Genomic DNA, 16755 nt, shown 5'->3' with positions numbered 1-16755 from the left:
TAAGGCCACATGGCATATAAATGGCAGAGCTGGGATTTGAACTCTGGAACTCTTGAACTCTGGAAGTCTACCTGACTTCCAAGCCTGCACTCTCTTCACTATGTTTGGAATGTCTGAAACACAACTAGCCCAATTAGAGGTTGCTAGCCATAGAGATAGGGAAATCTATCATCTAATCTGGGTCTATTTTGATAGGGGAGATTTGTTGGGGGGGGGCTATTAATGATTAAGTTAGGTCAACAAGTGACAACTAAGACTGTCCCTAATAAACTCAAATGCATAGGGAGCAATCACGCAATGTCCCCAAGCCTTCTTTGTTGGTTCCACCCAATATTGCTTACCTGAATGAATGAACCACTGGGCTGGTCTCATGTATGCTGCCACAATGCCCTGGACATTCCTTTTTCAAAGGGTGTATCACACAGAACAAGGGCAATTTTTTCACATATCTCTCTCCCCTCTAGCCTTTGGGCTTCTTGGGGGAGATGATTGTTAGATTATCTCTGCCTCTTGGTATAGCATGGAGCTTGGAACAGTCTCGATGTTCAGTAAGTATTAGTTGAATGAATGGTCCACAGTTTAGATTCTCTTGTTCAAAGGGGCTTTGGGACATGTCTCCATGTGTCATGGTGGGGTAGACAGCAACTTCTTGAAATACCAACAAATGCTGGTTGTGTCCTTTACTTGGTGATATGAATTTTTCTAGATACTCTGTGAGAAGTGTACCTGCCTCTAATTTTGGTAATTTTCTATTATTTCATTAATACTTTAAATAACAAGATATTAATAACACATTAACATAATAGTGATATTTGCATGACACGTTCACATTCATTATCTAATTAGACACTTACAATAGCCCTATGATTGAAAGAACCTGTAATGTGTATTTATTCATTTTATCTGTGGAGCACCTTTCACTTCTTCTGGAGCCAATATGCCCACCTTTAGCGAATCATGTCTCGTCTCCTCCTATATCAGCCTGTAACAGGTGGTCCAAAGGTGAGTTGTCACCTTCCTATAAGACGTTAATGAATGATTATTATTTTTATCATTACTATTTGTATTAATATTAATGACACATATACCTATACATCTGTGTGAACCACTAAGCACTTTGTATACATAGATATTTACATATATACACATGCCTTGTATGTTCACAAGCTCACATATGTAAACGTCCACATGCACACGTGTATGTGTACGTGTATGAATAGTAGATGGACAGGCAAGTTGACTAAATGAGATTTGCAATAGAATATGTCATTGTCTCCCCAGGGTGAGTCCTAGCAGGTTCACCATTGTGTAGGAACATTTTGGGTATTATTTAGAATGTTAGATACACAGTTCCAGGTATTCAAAATGGATTTTGGGGTCACGAGTGTAATCAATAATAACAATAACTACTGGTCATTCGGTGTTTACTCTGTCCTGGCACTGTGTTAAGCTTTAGATATATCATCCATTTAATCTTTGCAATAACACTAAAGAGTGAGATTTGGGGTCTGCATCACAGGTGAGGGCACTGATATTTACAGAGGTCAGCCCTTGCTCCAGGTCACACAGCCTGTCTGTGGCTCAGCTGGGATCTTAATTCCAGAGCCTGGCTCTTGCTCCCACCCTGTGTCCTCACATCATTACAAACCAATTGCTATTTACAGACACCTCTGCCTTCAGGGTCCTTTTCAGTCATTGCTGTTGGTGGTTTTCCAGCTCTGTGTCCCCAAGGTCACAATAGCAGTCTCATGTCTCTTTTTGATCAGGGTCAGCTGTTGCTAAGTGATGGATTTGCTAGGTCTCTGGCTTGGCCCTGGAGGTTAGATTTCACATCCAAATGGCATTTGAATAGCACTTCACCTCCCGAAGGATCCCAGAGTCACTTCTCAGGTTCACCTTTCCAGGGGCTGCCTTAGGGACCGACCACTGTCTGGCAGCTTGACTGAATACCCTGTGTTTGGGGTCCCAGGGAAAGGTAATATGGGCAATGCTGTTCCCTGCACCCCATAATGCAGTGGGGTGGGGAGAGTTCAGAAATGAACCAAGCTAGGTCCATACACATATACACCTCTGGCTCTCCATACGAAATGAGATGGAGAAAGCTGTATTTACCAGTGCTCCACTAAGGAGAGAAACACTTTAAAGAACGTTCTCTAGAAACAGTGCCCGCAAAGTTGTCCTCTAAGTTGAGTGGGTCCATTAATTTATTCATTTACTGAATGTATCCTGCATGAAAAACACTGTTGTAAAGGGCTCACATGAACTATCCTATTTAATCTTCACCACAACTCTAAGGTAAGCACCATTATCTCCATTTTACAGAGGAGGAAACAGGTGCAGAAAGGTGAAATCACTGGTTTAAGGCCAAACAGTCAGGGAGTCGTGGAGCTGGAGTTTGAACCCACACTCTTGACTCCAAAATCGGAGGTTCAACCACTGTGCCAACTGCCTTTGACACCATCTTGATGAGGAAAGACAGTGGGGAAGGGAGTGTCTTGGTGGCTAGAGGTCAAGAGGGGATTTGGGAAGGTCGTGTCCAACGCAGTCTTGTGAAAATGCAGATATTACATGAAATGAAATATTATCCTGCCCTAGGATGCCAGAAATCTTAAGTTAAAAGTCACAATAAAGGGCTTCCCTGGTGGCGCAGTGGTTGAGAATCTGCCTGCCAATGCAGGGGACACGGGTTCGAGCCCTGGTCTGGGAAGATCCCACATGCCGCGGAGCAACTGGGCCCGTGAGCCACAATTACTGAGCCTGCGCGTCTGGAGCCTGCGCACCGCAACAAGAGAGGCCGCGATAGTGAGAGGCCCGCGCACCGCGATGAAGAGTGGCCCCCGCTTGCCGCAACTAGAGAAAGCCCTCGCACAGAAACGAAAACCCAACACAGCCAAAAATAAAAAAAATAAAAAAATAAATAGAAAAATATCCCCCAGGAATCTGAAAACAAAGACTAGATTCCAAAATAATTACTATGAATGTACAGGGAGCATATCTCTTTAAAAAAAAAAAAAGTCACAATAAAAATATTAATATGTTTGGTACGATAGTGTTTTGGGGGGAAGGTGGTGATGCAGCTGAGTTTGTGCTGGAATTGGTTGGGGGGTGAGCCAGCCTGTGAGGATGTGGAAGTTGGCAACCACCTGGGTTATAGGAACGGCGCCAAACAGGGGTGGAAAGGGCACCATTCAATCCCATTGTACCGTCTAACCCGCCATTAAGTCTCTTCATTAACAAGGGGCTTGCACATGGTTTGCTCCCTTAGAGAAGCTTTTCCTAACTAGTTTAAGCTCAGTAGAAAACTCATGACATTTGGGATTTGAATTCCATTTAAGTGTTGCCAAGAGGAAGGTTAGAAAAAAAAAATACACACACACAGAGCACTGAGCCGCCCTTCAAATCCTACAACATCAAAGCACTTCAAAAGGATCTCTAAAGAGACTGGGGGGTTTGCAAATTTCTCTTACAAAATAGCATTTTTGTCAGAAATAAGCGAATCAGCAACGCATGAATTAAAATCCTCTTGAAATCCAGATGGATTTTAAGATTGAGGGTGAGAAATTGCTTCCCCAAAAGCCAGTGAAGTCAGACCATGGGTGGGGGAAGGGGGCTAAGGGGGACCATATCTATAGGAAGTCGAAATATCCATTAGAAAAGTTTTTAAAAAATCAGGAAATCATGAAATAACAGACTTTAGAAAGTTTTGCAAATCAGTTGGACCTTTTTGTTTCAATCGCTCTGTTTTTATGAAATCCTAGCAGCGGATGACCTCTTGGTTACTCCAAAGTTTCGCCAAGACAGGCCTTGTAACTTAAGTCAAAGTCCGCACTCTCTCATCATGTTATAATAAAATGGCGTGAACAACGGCTGCTGACATTATGAACAGCCTCTTCTGGTCTATTTATTTACCAGGGCATGTCCTCACTCGAAGAGCTGCCATCCTGGGGATGGCATTGCTACGTAATTGGTGTCCTACATAGGTCTGCAAAACACTGACATGGCTATTCCAAGATCAATCTTGTTTACTCCAGCCTCCTGTCAAGAAATAGACGGCCCTCAGGGTTCCGGAGGCTGAGGCAGCATCCTTGAGAGGGACTGCAAAGGAGTCGCCCCAAGCGCTTTGGGGTGAAGATGCTCCCTCCTTTTGCTGCCTCTCTGACAACCACCCCAACCTGCTGGAGGGTCCAGGGCTGCACAATTGGAATCCTGCTACTAAGCATGTACGCAAGAGGGGCTGCAGCAGGGCATAACTCAATCAATTCCTTCTAATTATGTCAACAGAGGAGAGGTTCTATTTAGGAAAGAGGCATTCAATGAACATTTATTGAACCTAGCTCCTGTTGCCTTTATTTATGCTGTTTTATTTAATCCTCTTAAAAGCCCAGAGCAATTTTCTTATTATTTCCGTTTTTGAGTTGAGGAAGTTGGGGTTCAAGAATAACCACTTGTTTGAGACCCCTGGGCCTTTGGACACCAAGGTTCAATACACATTTCTCTGCAACACTGCCTCTTGGGGTAAATTGAGCGGGGGCAGGTATTATATAGATACACTTCCTTGAAGACAGAGGCATACAATCAACATCTCAGTGTACTGGTTAGCCAAATAAAGTATTTAGTGAGTGCTTACTGTGAGCTAGAAATGGTTTCAAGTGCATAAATCATTTAATCCTCAGAATATCCCAGTGTTTTTATCCCCATTTTACAGACAGGGGAACTTGGGCACAGCATAGGGAGACTAAGGGACTTGTCTAGGGTCAAGGGTAAGAAGGCGTTAAAGCTAAGATTCAAACCCAGACAGTAAAGTTCTGGCTGCTTTCTCTATTTTGTTAGGAAAAAATTCAAACGACAGAAAATTTGAAAGAACACTGCATGCCTACCCCCTAGATTCTGCAGTTGTTAGCATTTGCTCCATTTATTTTTCCACCTATCTGTCCATCTACCCAGCCATCAACCCATCTTATTTTTGATGCATTTCAAAGTAAGTTGCAGACATCTGTACACCTTACCCCTAAACACTTCAGCATGGATATCATTACCTAGAGTTCAACATTTATTTATGGGTTTTTTGAGATAAAATTTACATAGAGAGAAACGCACAAACCTTCATTGCACCATTCAGTGAAATTCAACAAATGTGTCCACCTGTGTTACTCAAACCTCATCAAGATATCCAGAAATTTCCTTCACATCCCTTCCTAATCCATATCCACCCCACTTGTGCCCAGGAAACCACTGTTCTGACTTTTCTCATCATAGGTATATTTTTCCTTTTTCAGAACTTTATATAAATGGAATCACACAGCGTGTATGCCTTTATGGCTGGCTTCCTTCCCTTGCCATAATGTTTTCCAGATTTCTCCATAGTGTCGAGGTATCAGTAGCTTGCTTTTATATTACTAAGTGATATCCCACTGTACGAATATACCACACTTGGTTTATTCATTGCTTATTTATGGACACCTGGCTTTCCCCCCACCCCCTTTTGGGGCTACATTGAACAGGGATGCTATGAACATACATGTACTAGTCTTTCTGTAGACCGCAGGCTTTCATTTTTGGGGTTAAAACTTAGGGGTGCAACTGATGGGTCAAGGGTAGATTTATGTTTAGTTTTATACGAAACTGCCAGATCGCTTTGCAAAGCGGTTGCATACCTTATATCCTCACCAGCAGTGTGTGAGAGTTCCGGTCTGGATGCTTAGTGGTTAGCAATCTACTCTGCTGCCTCTCCAAGTAGGAAGCCAATGGACATTCACAGCTGAATGAGTTCCTAAAGGTCAGAAAGAATGGATTTGGGTTTAGCAGACATGACACCTGCTGGGACGGGGGGAAATTCATTTTCAGCTCTTCAACTTATTTTTCCCCAGAATCTCAGGGGATGTACCGACAAATGCACAGCCAGTGTGTCTAGCACGCTTGCTGGGCATCTGACACTTTTTAACTTTTTACCACTGATACAAAGAAGTGACCATGTTGGAACAGACTGGCATAGCAACAACTAAGGAAAAAAAAAAAAAAAAACAACCTAGTACGGCATGCAAAGAAGGGGAAAGTCACATGTATAAAGGTAAAAACTGGAAAACGTCTAAAGATCCATCCACAGGGGCTGGTTAAAAACAAAATGATAGTGCATCTATGCCATGGAAATGAATGAGACCCATCTCTGTGAGCTCATATGAAACAGTGCCCAGTATATATTTAAACGCAACACAGTACACACAAGTTCAAGTATTTTCTTTAGAGTATGAGCTGATTTGTGCTGAGAAGAATTCTCTTATGCTTATAAATATAAAGCACATTTCTGGGTGAACATACTCTTTTTTTTTTTTTAATAGCAGGCTTTTTTTTTTTAATACTTGTATTTATTTATTTATTTATTTACGGCTGTGTTGGGTCTTCGTTTCTGTGTGAGGATTTTCTCTACTTGCGGCAAGCGGGGCTCACTCTTCATCGCGGTGCGCAGGCCTCTCACTATCGCGGCCTCTCTTGTTGCGGAGCACAGGCTCCAGACGCACAGGCTCAATAATTGTGGCTCACGGGCCCAGTTGCTCCGCAGCATGTGGGATCTTCCCAGACCAGGGCTCGAACCCGTGTACCCTGCATTGGCAGGCAGATTCTCAACCACTGCACCACCAGGGAAGCCCTGGGTGAACATACTCTTAACAGTGGTTACCTCTGGAATATAAAAAGGAGAGGTGAGGGGCAAGAGAGACTTTTCCTTCTTTATTCTAAACTCTACATTTTTAAAAACACTGGCAACATGTAGAAACAGCTACAAAAGAAGGGTGAGCTGGACATCTCTGCAGGTGACTTCTTTGTCTCAGAACCCCAGGGGTTGTGCCAGCTTCTCTGTGGGGGAATGAGGCACCTTCACCAGGTGGGAGCTTTCTCTTCAGTGGTCATTTCAGGGTGTCTGTATGCAGAACAAGGCATTGCACAACTGCAGGGGCACCATGCCCAATCCAGGCTGCAGGAAAAGCACCACTCTTGCGGGGCTGGGATTGTGCATTGTGGCAGCCTTGGCTGTATGGTCTGGGTTTATGGCCCACAAGCTTCAATTGTGCTGAAGCCCTGGTCTTCTGGAACATTCTCAGCCACCTTTGGTCTGGGGAACTGGATAGAGAAGCTCCCTCTGCCTGAGCAGTTGGCTGCTGTCCCTCATTTGGTGCACAGGGGACTCGTTTAGTGATAACCTCCCATCACATCACTCTCTGCCCCTCGGGGAGGGATGCAGCTAAAATCCATATCTACTCTCATCACTCTGCAGCTTAAAACCTTCCATGGCCTAAACAGAAATATAGATCAATGGAACAGGATAGAAAGCCCAAAGATAAACCCATGCACATATGGTCACCTTATCTTTGATAAAGGAGGCAAGCATATACAGTGGAGAAAAGACAGCCTCTTCAATACGTGGTGCTGGGAAAACTGGACAACTACATGTAAAAACATGAAATTAGAACACTCCCTAACACCATACACAAAAATAAACTCAAAATGGACTAAAGACCTAAATGTAAGGCCAGACACTATCAAACTCTTAGAGGAAAACATAGGCAGAACACTCTATGACATCAATCACAGCAAGATCCTTTTTGACCCACCTCCTAGAGAAATGGAAATAAAAACAAAAATAAACAAATGGGACCTAATGAAACTTAAAAGCATTTGCACAGCAAAGGAAACCATAAACAAGACGGAAAGAGAACCCTCAGAATGGGAGAAAATATTTGCAAATGAAGTAACTGACAAAGGATTAATCTCCAAGATTTACAAGCAGCTCAGGCAGCTCAATATCAAAAAAACGAAAAACCCAATCCAAAAATGGGCAGAAGACCTAAATAGACATTTCTCCAAAGAAGATATACAGATTGCCAACAAACACATGAAAGAATGCTCAACATCACTAATCATTAGAGAAATGCAAATCAAAACTACAATGAGATACCATCTCACACCGGTCAGAATGGCCATCATCAAAAAATCTACAAACAATAAATGCTGGAGAGGGTGTGGCGAAAAGGGAACACTCTTGCACTGTTGGTGGGGGTGTAAATTGATACAGCCACTATGGAGAACAGTATGGAGGTTCCTTTAGAAACTAAAAATAGAACTACCATATGACCCAGCAATCCCACTACTGGGCATATACCCTGAGAAAACCATAATTCCAAAAGAGTCATGTACCAAAATGTTCATTGCAGCTCTATTTACAATAGCCAGGACATGGAAGCAACCTAAGTGTCCATCAACAGATGAATGGATAAAGAAGATGTGGCACATATATACAATGGAACATTACTCAGCCATAAAAAGAAACGAAATTGAGTTATTTGTAGTGAGGTGGATGGACCTAGAGTCTGTCATACAGAGTGAAGTAAGTCAGAAAGAGAAAAACAAATACCGTATGCTAACACATATATATGAAATCTAAAAGAAATGGTCATGAAGAACCTACGGGCAAGATGGGAATAAAGACATAGACCTACTAGAGAATGGACTCGAGGATATGGGGAGGGAGAAGGGTAAGCAAGCTGGGACAAAGTGAGAGAGTGGCATGGACATATATACACTACCAAATGTAAAATAGATAGCTAGTGGGAAGCAGCTGCATAGCACAGGGAGATCAGCTCGGTGCTTTGTGACCACCTAGAGGGGTGGGATGGGGAGGGTGGGAGGGAGGGAGATGCAAGAGGGAAGAGATATGGGAACATATGTATATGTATAACTGATTCACTTTGTTATAAAGCAGAAACTAACACACCATTGTAAAGCAATTATACTCCAATTAAGATGTTTAAAACAAAAACAAAAAAAACACAAAACCTTCCATGGCTCCCCAACGCCTAAAGGAGTGCACGATGCTTATGTGAGTGCTTTTAAAATGGTAATTCCTGAGCATCCTCTGAATGCTTAATTCTCTGAATGTTTTAATTCTTTCATCCTGGGAGCTGGAACCAGAATCTGCATTTTTATAAGTGTTGCAAGTTGATTTTGATAAGTCTTCTTCAGACCACGAGTAGGGAAATATCGACCCTTGGAATTGCCAGAACTTTTCGGAACGACATTTAAGGCCCTGTAAAATCTCTAAACCACTTTCCTTTCCACGCATCCCCCTTCAGCTTATACTCCAGTTGCTAGGAATCCTTTGCCTGTCGTCAAACACTGGGTTTTCTTCCCTGTCTTGGCGCGTGGTGGCCCTCTGCCTAGAACGCCCTTCCCCTTGCTTGTTGCCTGGAAAGCGTGTGCTCAGCTTCCAAGGCCTGGCCCTCACACAGCCTCCTCTCTGGCAGGGTGGACACTCACTTCCCCGCTTCCCTCTGATCTCTTCAGTCCTTCTCCTGTGCCGGGAGCCACCTGCACCTGTAGATGTCTCCCTGGGCTATGAGGATCTTAAGGCAGGGATGGCGTCTGGTGTGTCTCTGCATCCCCAGGGCTTGCCTCTCTGAAGGTGTGCACCAGACTCAGAAGTAAGAGTGGAAGGGAAATGGTAGAGACAGGAGCTCGGCTGGCAAGCTTCAGCTTGATGTGACTAAGTGCCCTGAGAACAGAGAAAAGGGAGACAGAGGCAAAGGGCCGGAAGACAAGTCAGGACCCAGAATTAGGTTCCCAGGGACCAAAAGGACACTCGTCTGGCCGGGGTTCTGGCTTCTCTCCAGGCTTGGCCACAGCCACTGGGACTGTAGTTGTGCCTCAGGGGCACTCTGAGGTTTCCTGGCTCCAGACTTCCTTTAGAGGTCTCAGTGAGAAACTTCAGTATTGATGGAGAACTATCTTCTTGTTTCTCCCATCCCTAAACGGCCCCTCCTTGCGTCCAAGACCCTTCAAGTGTCTCCCACCCATTTGGTTGCCCCCCTACACCAAGCCCCAAACCTGGATATTCCCTCTCCTCCGCCGTGACATCCCACGGAACCCAAGTCCTGCCAGGTCACAGCATAAGTTCTCCTGGCTTCCTTCCTTCCTTCCTTCCGCATCCTAGCTTTTGTCTGAGCTCAGGCTTTCCTCACCTGGAGAGCTCAGGCACCCAGGTTTGTAAAGAAACATTTCTAAGCAGAGCTGACAACACGCTCTGGGAAGACGACAAACCTCCTACTTGCAGAGTTTTTACCAAACCTTTAAAGGTTGCTGTCTTCTACCCTGCAATCATCCCACAAAAGCTGTCAGGAGCATCACGGAAAATGAAAACCTGTAATGAGCACGGTTCACACAAAAGAAAGCTGCCAATCGTCGGTGTGTCATGGGGGCGCTGGGTCTGGAAACGAGCTTCTCGAAACCAGCAAATTGCCCAGCACCGCAGCCTTCTCACACTCCATGTTCTTCTTCCTCTTGACCCCCAAAGGATACCCTGCAGGATTGGAAAGACTTTGGGCTTTGATGGGAGACAAGTTGGCTTCAAATTTCAGCTCTGCCGCTATGTGACTCTCCCAAGTCATCTCAACTTTCTAAGCCCAGTTTCCTCGTGTCTAAATTGGAGATGACGTTAACCCCATAGACTTGTGTTATATGCAATATAACAGGCAAAGAGCCCGGACAGGACCTGGAGAGGACCAAACACTCAATAAATGAGGTTTCCTTCTCACCTTTTCCTGACATTTGTTCATCTGTCCATCATCATCTCCTCAGTTAGGAGAGGCCACCATGACAGCAGGATTGAAACATACCCTCCACAACCAGGACCACTCCCTGGGTTCAAATCCCAGTTCTGCCACTTCTTAGCTGTATTGTCTTGGGCAGGTTATTTCACCTCCCTGTGCCTCTGTTTCTCCATCTGTAAAATGGTGCAAATAACAGTACCTAACATGACGTGTTGTTGTGAGGTTTCAATGGGTTGGGGCAGAAAATGTGTATAAAGTAAACTCTCAACTAATATTGGCAAACATTGTCTTTATCTAGTCAAAGCTTCATGAGTGCTTACAGCCTGTTGAGGATTGCGAAAGACCTATGATCAAGCTGGAGAACTTGTGCTTGTGCCCCAAATACCCTGGCTGTAAAGGACTGTTTTCCAACGATACTTGTTCGCTCCCCAAGCAAAACACGAGAGCATTCGAATGTGGCCAGCCTGACACAGTATTGGTGGAATGTGGTGTAGTCAAGAGGGAAAAGCAGGGCTTTGTAGACAAAGCTGTGTGACATCAGACGGGTGGCTTTGACTCTCTAAACCTTGGTTTTCTCATCTGCAAACAGGGATATTGATACCTACTCCTCAGGGCTTGTTGAAGATATTACAGAATAAAGGATGATCCCATCACATTAGCATCCTTCTTCTCCTGTTCCCCAAGTCATCTAAGTTCTTAGGCTTTTCAAGAATTGTTAAAAAGCACGCTGCCTAACCCCAGAGGGCTGGCCAGCTCAGGTGGGATGCTGTTTCAGAAAGTTGAGCAAAGCTGTTCTGGAGTCACGGCTGCAGAAACTTCCTGGCACAGCCCCCCAGCTTTCCTCTGTACTTGAACTGCTGTATTGCCTTCTCATTCTGACTCACCAGCAGCATCTAGGGCTTTCTCTTTCCCCACAGATGTGGGTGGTTGTTTTGGCTCTAATTTCAGTATCTTATTATCCTGGGGCTCCGTCACTCAGTCACACAGTGTCAGACCCAAATCCACCCAGACATTTCCACCCTCACAAGCAGGACCCTAATCTTCAGTGATTCACAGACACCCCCTACTCCGTCCAAAGACCACACATCACATGGGGCTGGAAGGAGCAGGGTAGAGATGGAAGATGATGAATATTCTAGTCATGTTACTATGTGCCAGAAACTGTCTGCCTACAGCTCTGATTAACTTTTATAACAAGCAAATGATGGAGGCAATATCATCATCCTTATTTGATAAGTGTAGGAGCTGATGCTCAGAGAGGTGATAGCACTTACCCACTAGTGCATGGTAGAACAGGGATTTGAACCCAGGTCCTTTAAAAGAATTCATACTCTTCACCATTATGCAGAATTGCCTTTTGCTGTGCTGACCTGGCTCTGAAGCCACTGTTCTCAAGGTAACTGCTATCAGCACGTCATTGTCAGACTATCATTCTGCAGGTCAGGTGAAACATAGCACATGTGAACACACACACACACACACACACACACACACTTTTGCAGTGGTGAGATTTCAAACCCGAGGAAACTTCCTGTGTTATTAGGCTGGTATCTCCAACTGCTTTTTTCTTTAATTAAAATATATGCTCTTTATTTTTATTTTTACTTAATTTTTTTAAACTCAAAATTTTTATACAATTTGTAAAGGTTATACTCACGTTTATAGTTATTATGAAATATTGGCTATATTCCCCATGTTGTGTCAATACAATATGTCCTTGTAGCTTATTTTATACCTAACAGTTTTTACCTCTTACTCCCCTACCCCTATATTGCCCCTCCCCTCTCTCCACTGGTAACCACTAGTTTGCCTCTATATCTGTGAGTCTGCTTCTTTCTTGTTATATTCACTAGTTTGTCATATTTTTTAGATTCCACACATAAGTGTTATCATACAGTATTTGTCTTTCTCTTTCTGATTTATTTCACTCTTTCCAACTGCTTTTGACTTGGAATAATCACAGTCAAGGAAGCCACAGGAATGTGGAAAAAAGATAATGCACAAAGAAATAATTATAAAAGCAAAAAATGAAAAAAAAACAGCTGGGATCCTCTACCTTGGGAGTCAGATGGATGAAAGCTCCCTGTCCTCTGGTCACCTGAGTCCACATAAGGAAAGGAGCTGAGACCCTGATTGCTGAAGGTAGAAGGAAGGAAGGAGGGAAGGTGGAAAGGGGACAGGGAAATGAGGGTGACATCAGGTCAAGCCCCAGGGGAGTGGTTGTCCATTGGGGTCTTGATTACAAATGTAGCCTCAGTTTTCTCATCTGTAAAGTGGGCACAGGTCTGCATCACTATAAAACCCATGGTCTTCACACAACAACCTCCTGAGAAAAACTGAGCACTGGGCAGTTGGGAACAGGTTTATTAATCGCTCTTCTACATATGGAGAAATGAGGCTCCATAAAATTAAATAATTAGACCCAAGACCCAAGACTAACAAATCCTAAAGCCAGATTCAAGTCAGGTGTGTTGCTTTCAATGCCTATCTTCCTTCCATCCGGCGATGCCTTCTCTCTATCAAGAAGAATCACAAAGGCCCTTCTGCTGTCAAAGTCGAGGTAAGATTTATATCCAGTGTCCAGTGTCAAGAAACACCCTGAGTTTAGCATGAAATTTCTCTAGAATTTTTTACTCAGTGTCGCCAACCTGGGGAGCAAGAAAATAAAAGAACCAATCTGCTGACTAAAATAGAGTCTAACTTGTTCTTTGAAATCTGGAATAATTCGAAAACGCATGGAGCTCCAGACTTATTTTGAAAGCCTAGCTGCCAACAGGTTTTTTTTTTCTCAGTCTCATTTCCTCACAATTTTCAGGCTTGGCTATTTCTCCCATATCTGGGATGAGAAGAGAGAAAATGGTGCCATGGTGACAGATAGCGGTCTCCCGTGGCCTGTTCCCTCTGCGCCGTGATGGTCATGGAAGGAAAAACATCCGGTGTTGCCCAGTCCTTGCCCGTGTTTAACTCTGTGTGCAGTAACACTGTTTGTTCCAAGTCCTTGGAAATACGAAAATCCAATTCCCCACCAAAGTTCTAGGGGAGAGAAGGATGATACTCTAACAAGCATTCTTTTTCTCTCTGTTTTTTAAGAGATGGGGGAAAATGCGATGACATCAACTCTAAATAATGAAAGCACCTTAGCTGGCTTCAGATTCCTCACTGGGTATTGTCAATGCTTTCTGAGGGTGCACGATAGTTTTTACTTTTAAATGACTTATGGAAAGTTTGCGCCAGTTTTTCTCTAGTTGTCTTATCTGCTTAGGATCTGGAGACTGATTTTTCCCTCTGAAAGCTAGAAGGGCTTTAACCCTGAGGAATGGTCTTTCTTCTCCTAAGCCATCCAGATAAGCCTGCATCTCCCTCCACCTTCTCCAGTGCTGCTGTGAGGTGTCTGTGCAAACCCCCTCCCTTGTCTCCCCGGAAGATGCTCAGGAAACTCGCCCGTGCTCAACCCTGGGTCATGGACTTGGCTCTCTGTGACCGGGGAGCCAGCACCACGCTGAGTATCTACCAGATAATGTGGGTGAGAGCTGATGCTGACCGTGGGGACCCAGTCACCTTGGGGTCACATGAGTAAACAGTGCTTACGAGTGAAAATGTTTCCCACATTTGTTGCCACTGTAGCCAGGGAATTCGGAGTTATAGAGCTCAAGGTTTTTGCCTTTTGAGGGACCTTAGCGATCATCTGGCCCACATGCTCCATTGTATACATGAGGAAAGTGAGGCCAGCACTTTGAAGTAGCCTGCGTTTGGATAGCCGGTTAGCAACAGAGTGAAGACTCAAACCTTGACCTTTTCCCGACCATCTACCTCCTTCCGTGTAGCTTGGAGCTAACCTGTTAGTGTTACAAGCCCTATGGTGCAGCCAAATGAGCCTTCTAAAGCCTAAAATCCCAACAAAAAAGAAAGGAAGGGAGGAAGGGAGGGAGGGAGGGAAGGAGGGAGGAAGGAAGGAAGGAAGGCAGGCTAAAAAGAAAGGAAGGGAGGAAGGGAGGAAGGGAGGGAAGGAGGGAGGAAGGAAGGAAGGCAGGCTAAAAAGAAAGGAAGGGAGGGAGGGAGGGAAGGAAGGAGGGAGGAAGGAGGAAGGAGAAATGTTCTCAGGCCCCCACTGGCCTCAGAAGAGGGCTTCAACTCCTCCCCACACAGAACAAACCTCTTGGCCATCCGGCCCTGCTACATCAGCCCTGGTCTTTGCCACATCCCCTTCCCACTTTGTTTTCCCCAACAGAATACAGTTTCCTCTATTCACAAAGTCGTTTCCAGCCTCTGGACCTTTGCATGTGCTCTTTCTTCTCCCTGGAAATCCCTTTCCTAGCTCACAGGTCAGGTCCTCTGGGAAGCCTTTCTGACCCCACTGCACTCCCCAGCTTTGACAGGGGCAAACATCCCCTCCTCAGAGCTGCTCTGAGCACATAGTCCTATGACCACTCTTAGGAGCTTGTAAGTTACTTGCATAGAAGTTTGTCCTCCAGGCTGGGAGCTCCTCCAAGTCAAGAAGCAGGTTTTGCCATCTCCGTCTCCCTAGTGCCTGGCCCAGGGTTGGCCACAGGGCAGCTGTTAGTAAATGATAGTTGGATATATGCATAGTCATTTAGTATTGAACACTGTCCGACAATGGTCCCGTACTCTGATGATAAAATATTGAAAATTTAGATCAAGTTAGTGGCACAAAGAATTAAAGCTGAGAGTACCAACTCCAGTTTTCTGCATGTTTTTCTCATCTAATTATATTTGTTAAATTTAAAAAAATAAATAATGTGTACTAACCCAGTGCAAAGGAGCTCTTTCTTGAGCAACAGACTAGGCATGCGCAAATAAAGCAACATGTTTCCTGGTGATGAATAATCATCTATTTACATACTAACTGCCCATTTTCTAAGTATCCTTTTGTTCTAACAGGAGCTCAGCTAGGTGATAATTATTGCTGGCATTCCCTGGCATCTCCAAGATTGAAGAACTGCTGACACATTGCAGAAATCCTCACTAAACATTATTTCTAAAAGCGGTGTTGCTAAAAATCAAACCGAATGTGTTAATTGACTAGTACTTGGGCCTGAAAAGTGAATCTTCAAACTCAGGCTGAGCCTGTGAATACACAGGCTAGGGGAAAAAAATTATAATGAGAACAGTGAATGTTTATAGAGTGTTTACTGCTTGACTATCATCATCCCTTTTTGTGGTTGACAAACTGAGGCACAGAGAGGGAAGTCGCTCTCTCATGGTCTCACCCAGGTAACAAAACACTAGAGCCTGGGATTTTGCTGGACTTCCTTCAAAGAAAGTAACTAACACTTACTGAATGCCTACCATGGGCCAATTTTTTCCCATGCATCATATAATTAAGTCTCACGGTAATCCTCTATTGCAGTGGTTAAGAAAATGGTCTCTGAAATCAAACAATTTGGGTTTGAAATAAAGTGTAAATAAAAAAGGATCCCAGGAGAAAGCCTTTGCTCCATCTTCCCTTCTACTTTGGCTGCTTATGCAAAGACATGATGCCTAGAGTAGCAGCAGCCATCCTGTGACCATGAGGCAACAAGTCAACAGTCTGAGGATGGTGAAATAGAAAGAACAAAATGTGTCTCAGTCATTAAGTCCTTGACCCAAACTTGGAGCTATCTAATTTCAGACATTTTTTAGGTGAGATAATTAAGTGACTTTTTTTTTTTTAAAGCATCTGTTGGTCAATAATTCTATTAGCTGCAAATGAAAGCATTCTTGTTGGATATAAGAGATTTGAAAGTCTCCTGAGGCCTTCTTGTTAGCTCAGAATGTTTCTTCTCTCTCTCCGAAGTGCTCTACACTGTCCTGTGTGAGCAGAGATGGAGGGGCTTGTCACTATCTTTTTTTTTTTTTTAATATAAATTTATTTATTTATTTATTTTTGGCTGAGTTGGGTCTTTGTTGCTGCGCACGGGCCCTCTCCAGTTGCAGCAAGTGGGGGCCGCTCTTAATTGTGGTGCACGGGCCTCTCACCATGGTGGCCTCTCCCATTGCGGAGCACGGGCTCCAGGCGTGCAGGCTTCAGTAGTTGTGGCTCGCGGGCTCCAGAGTGCAGGCTCAGTAGTTGTGGTGCACAGGCTTAGTTGCTCCGTGGCATGTGGGATCTTCCTGGACCAGGGCTTGAACCCGTGTCCCCTGCATTGGCAGGCGGATTCCC

Source organism: Balaenoptera borealis, assembly GCF_965194805.1.
Source record: "Balaenoptera borealis genome assembly, chromosome: 2".
Taxonomy (NCBI): Eukaryota; Metazoa; Chordata; class Mammalia; order Artiodactyla; family Balaenopteridae; genus Balaenoptera; species Balaenoptera borealis.
The sequence above is the reverse complement of the archived record's forward strand: the minus strand, read 5'-3'. Positions refer to the sequence as shown.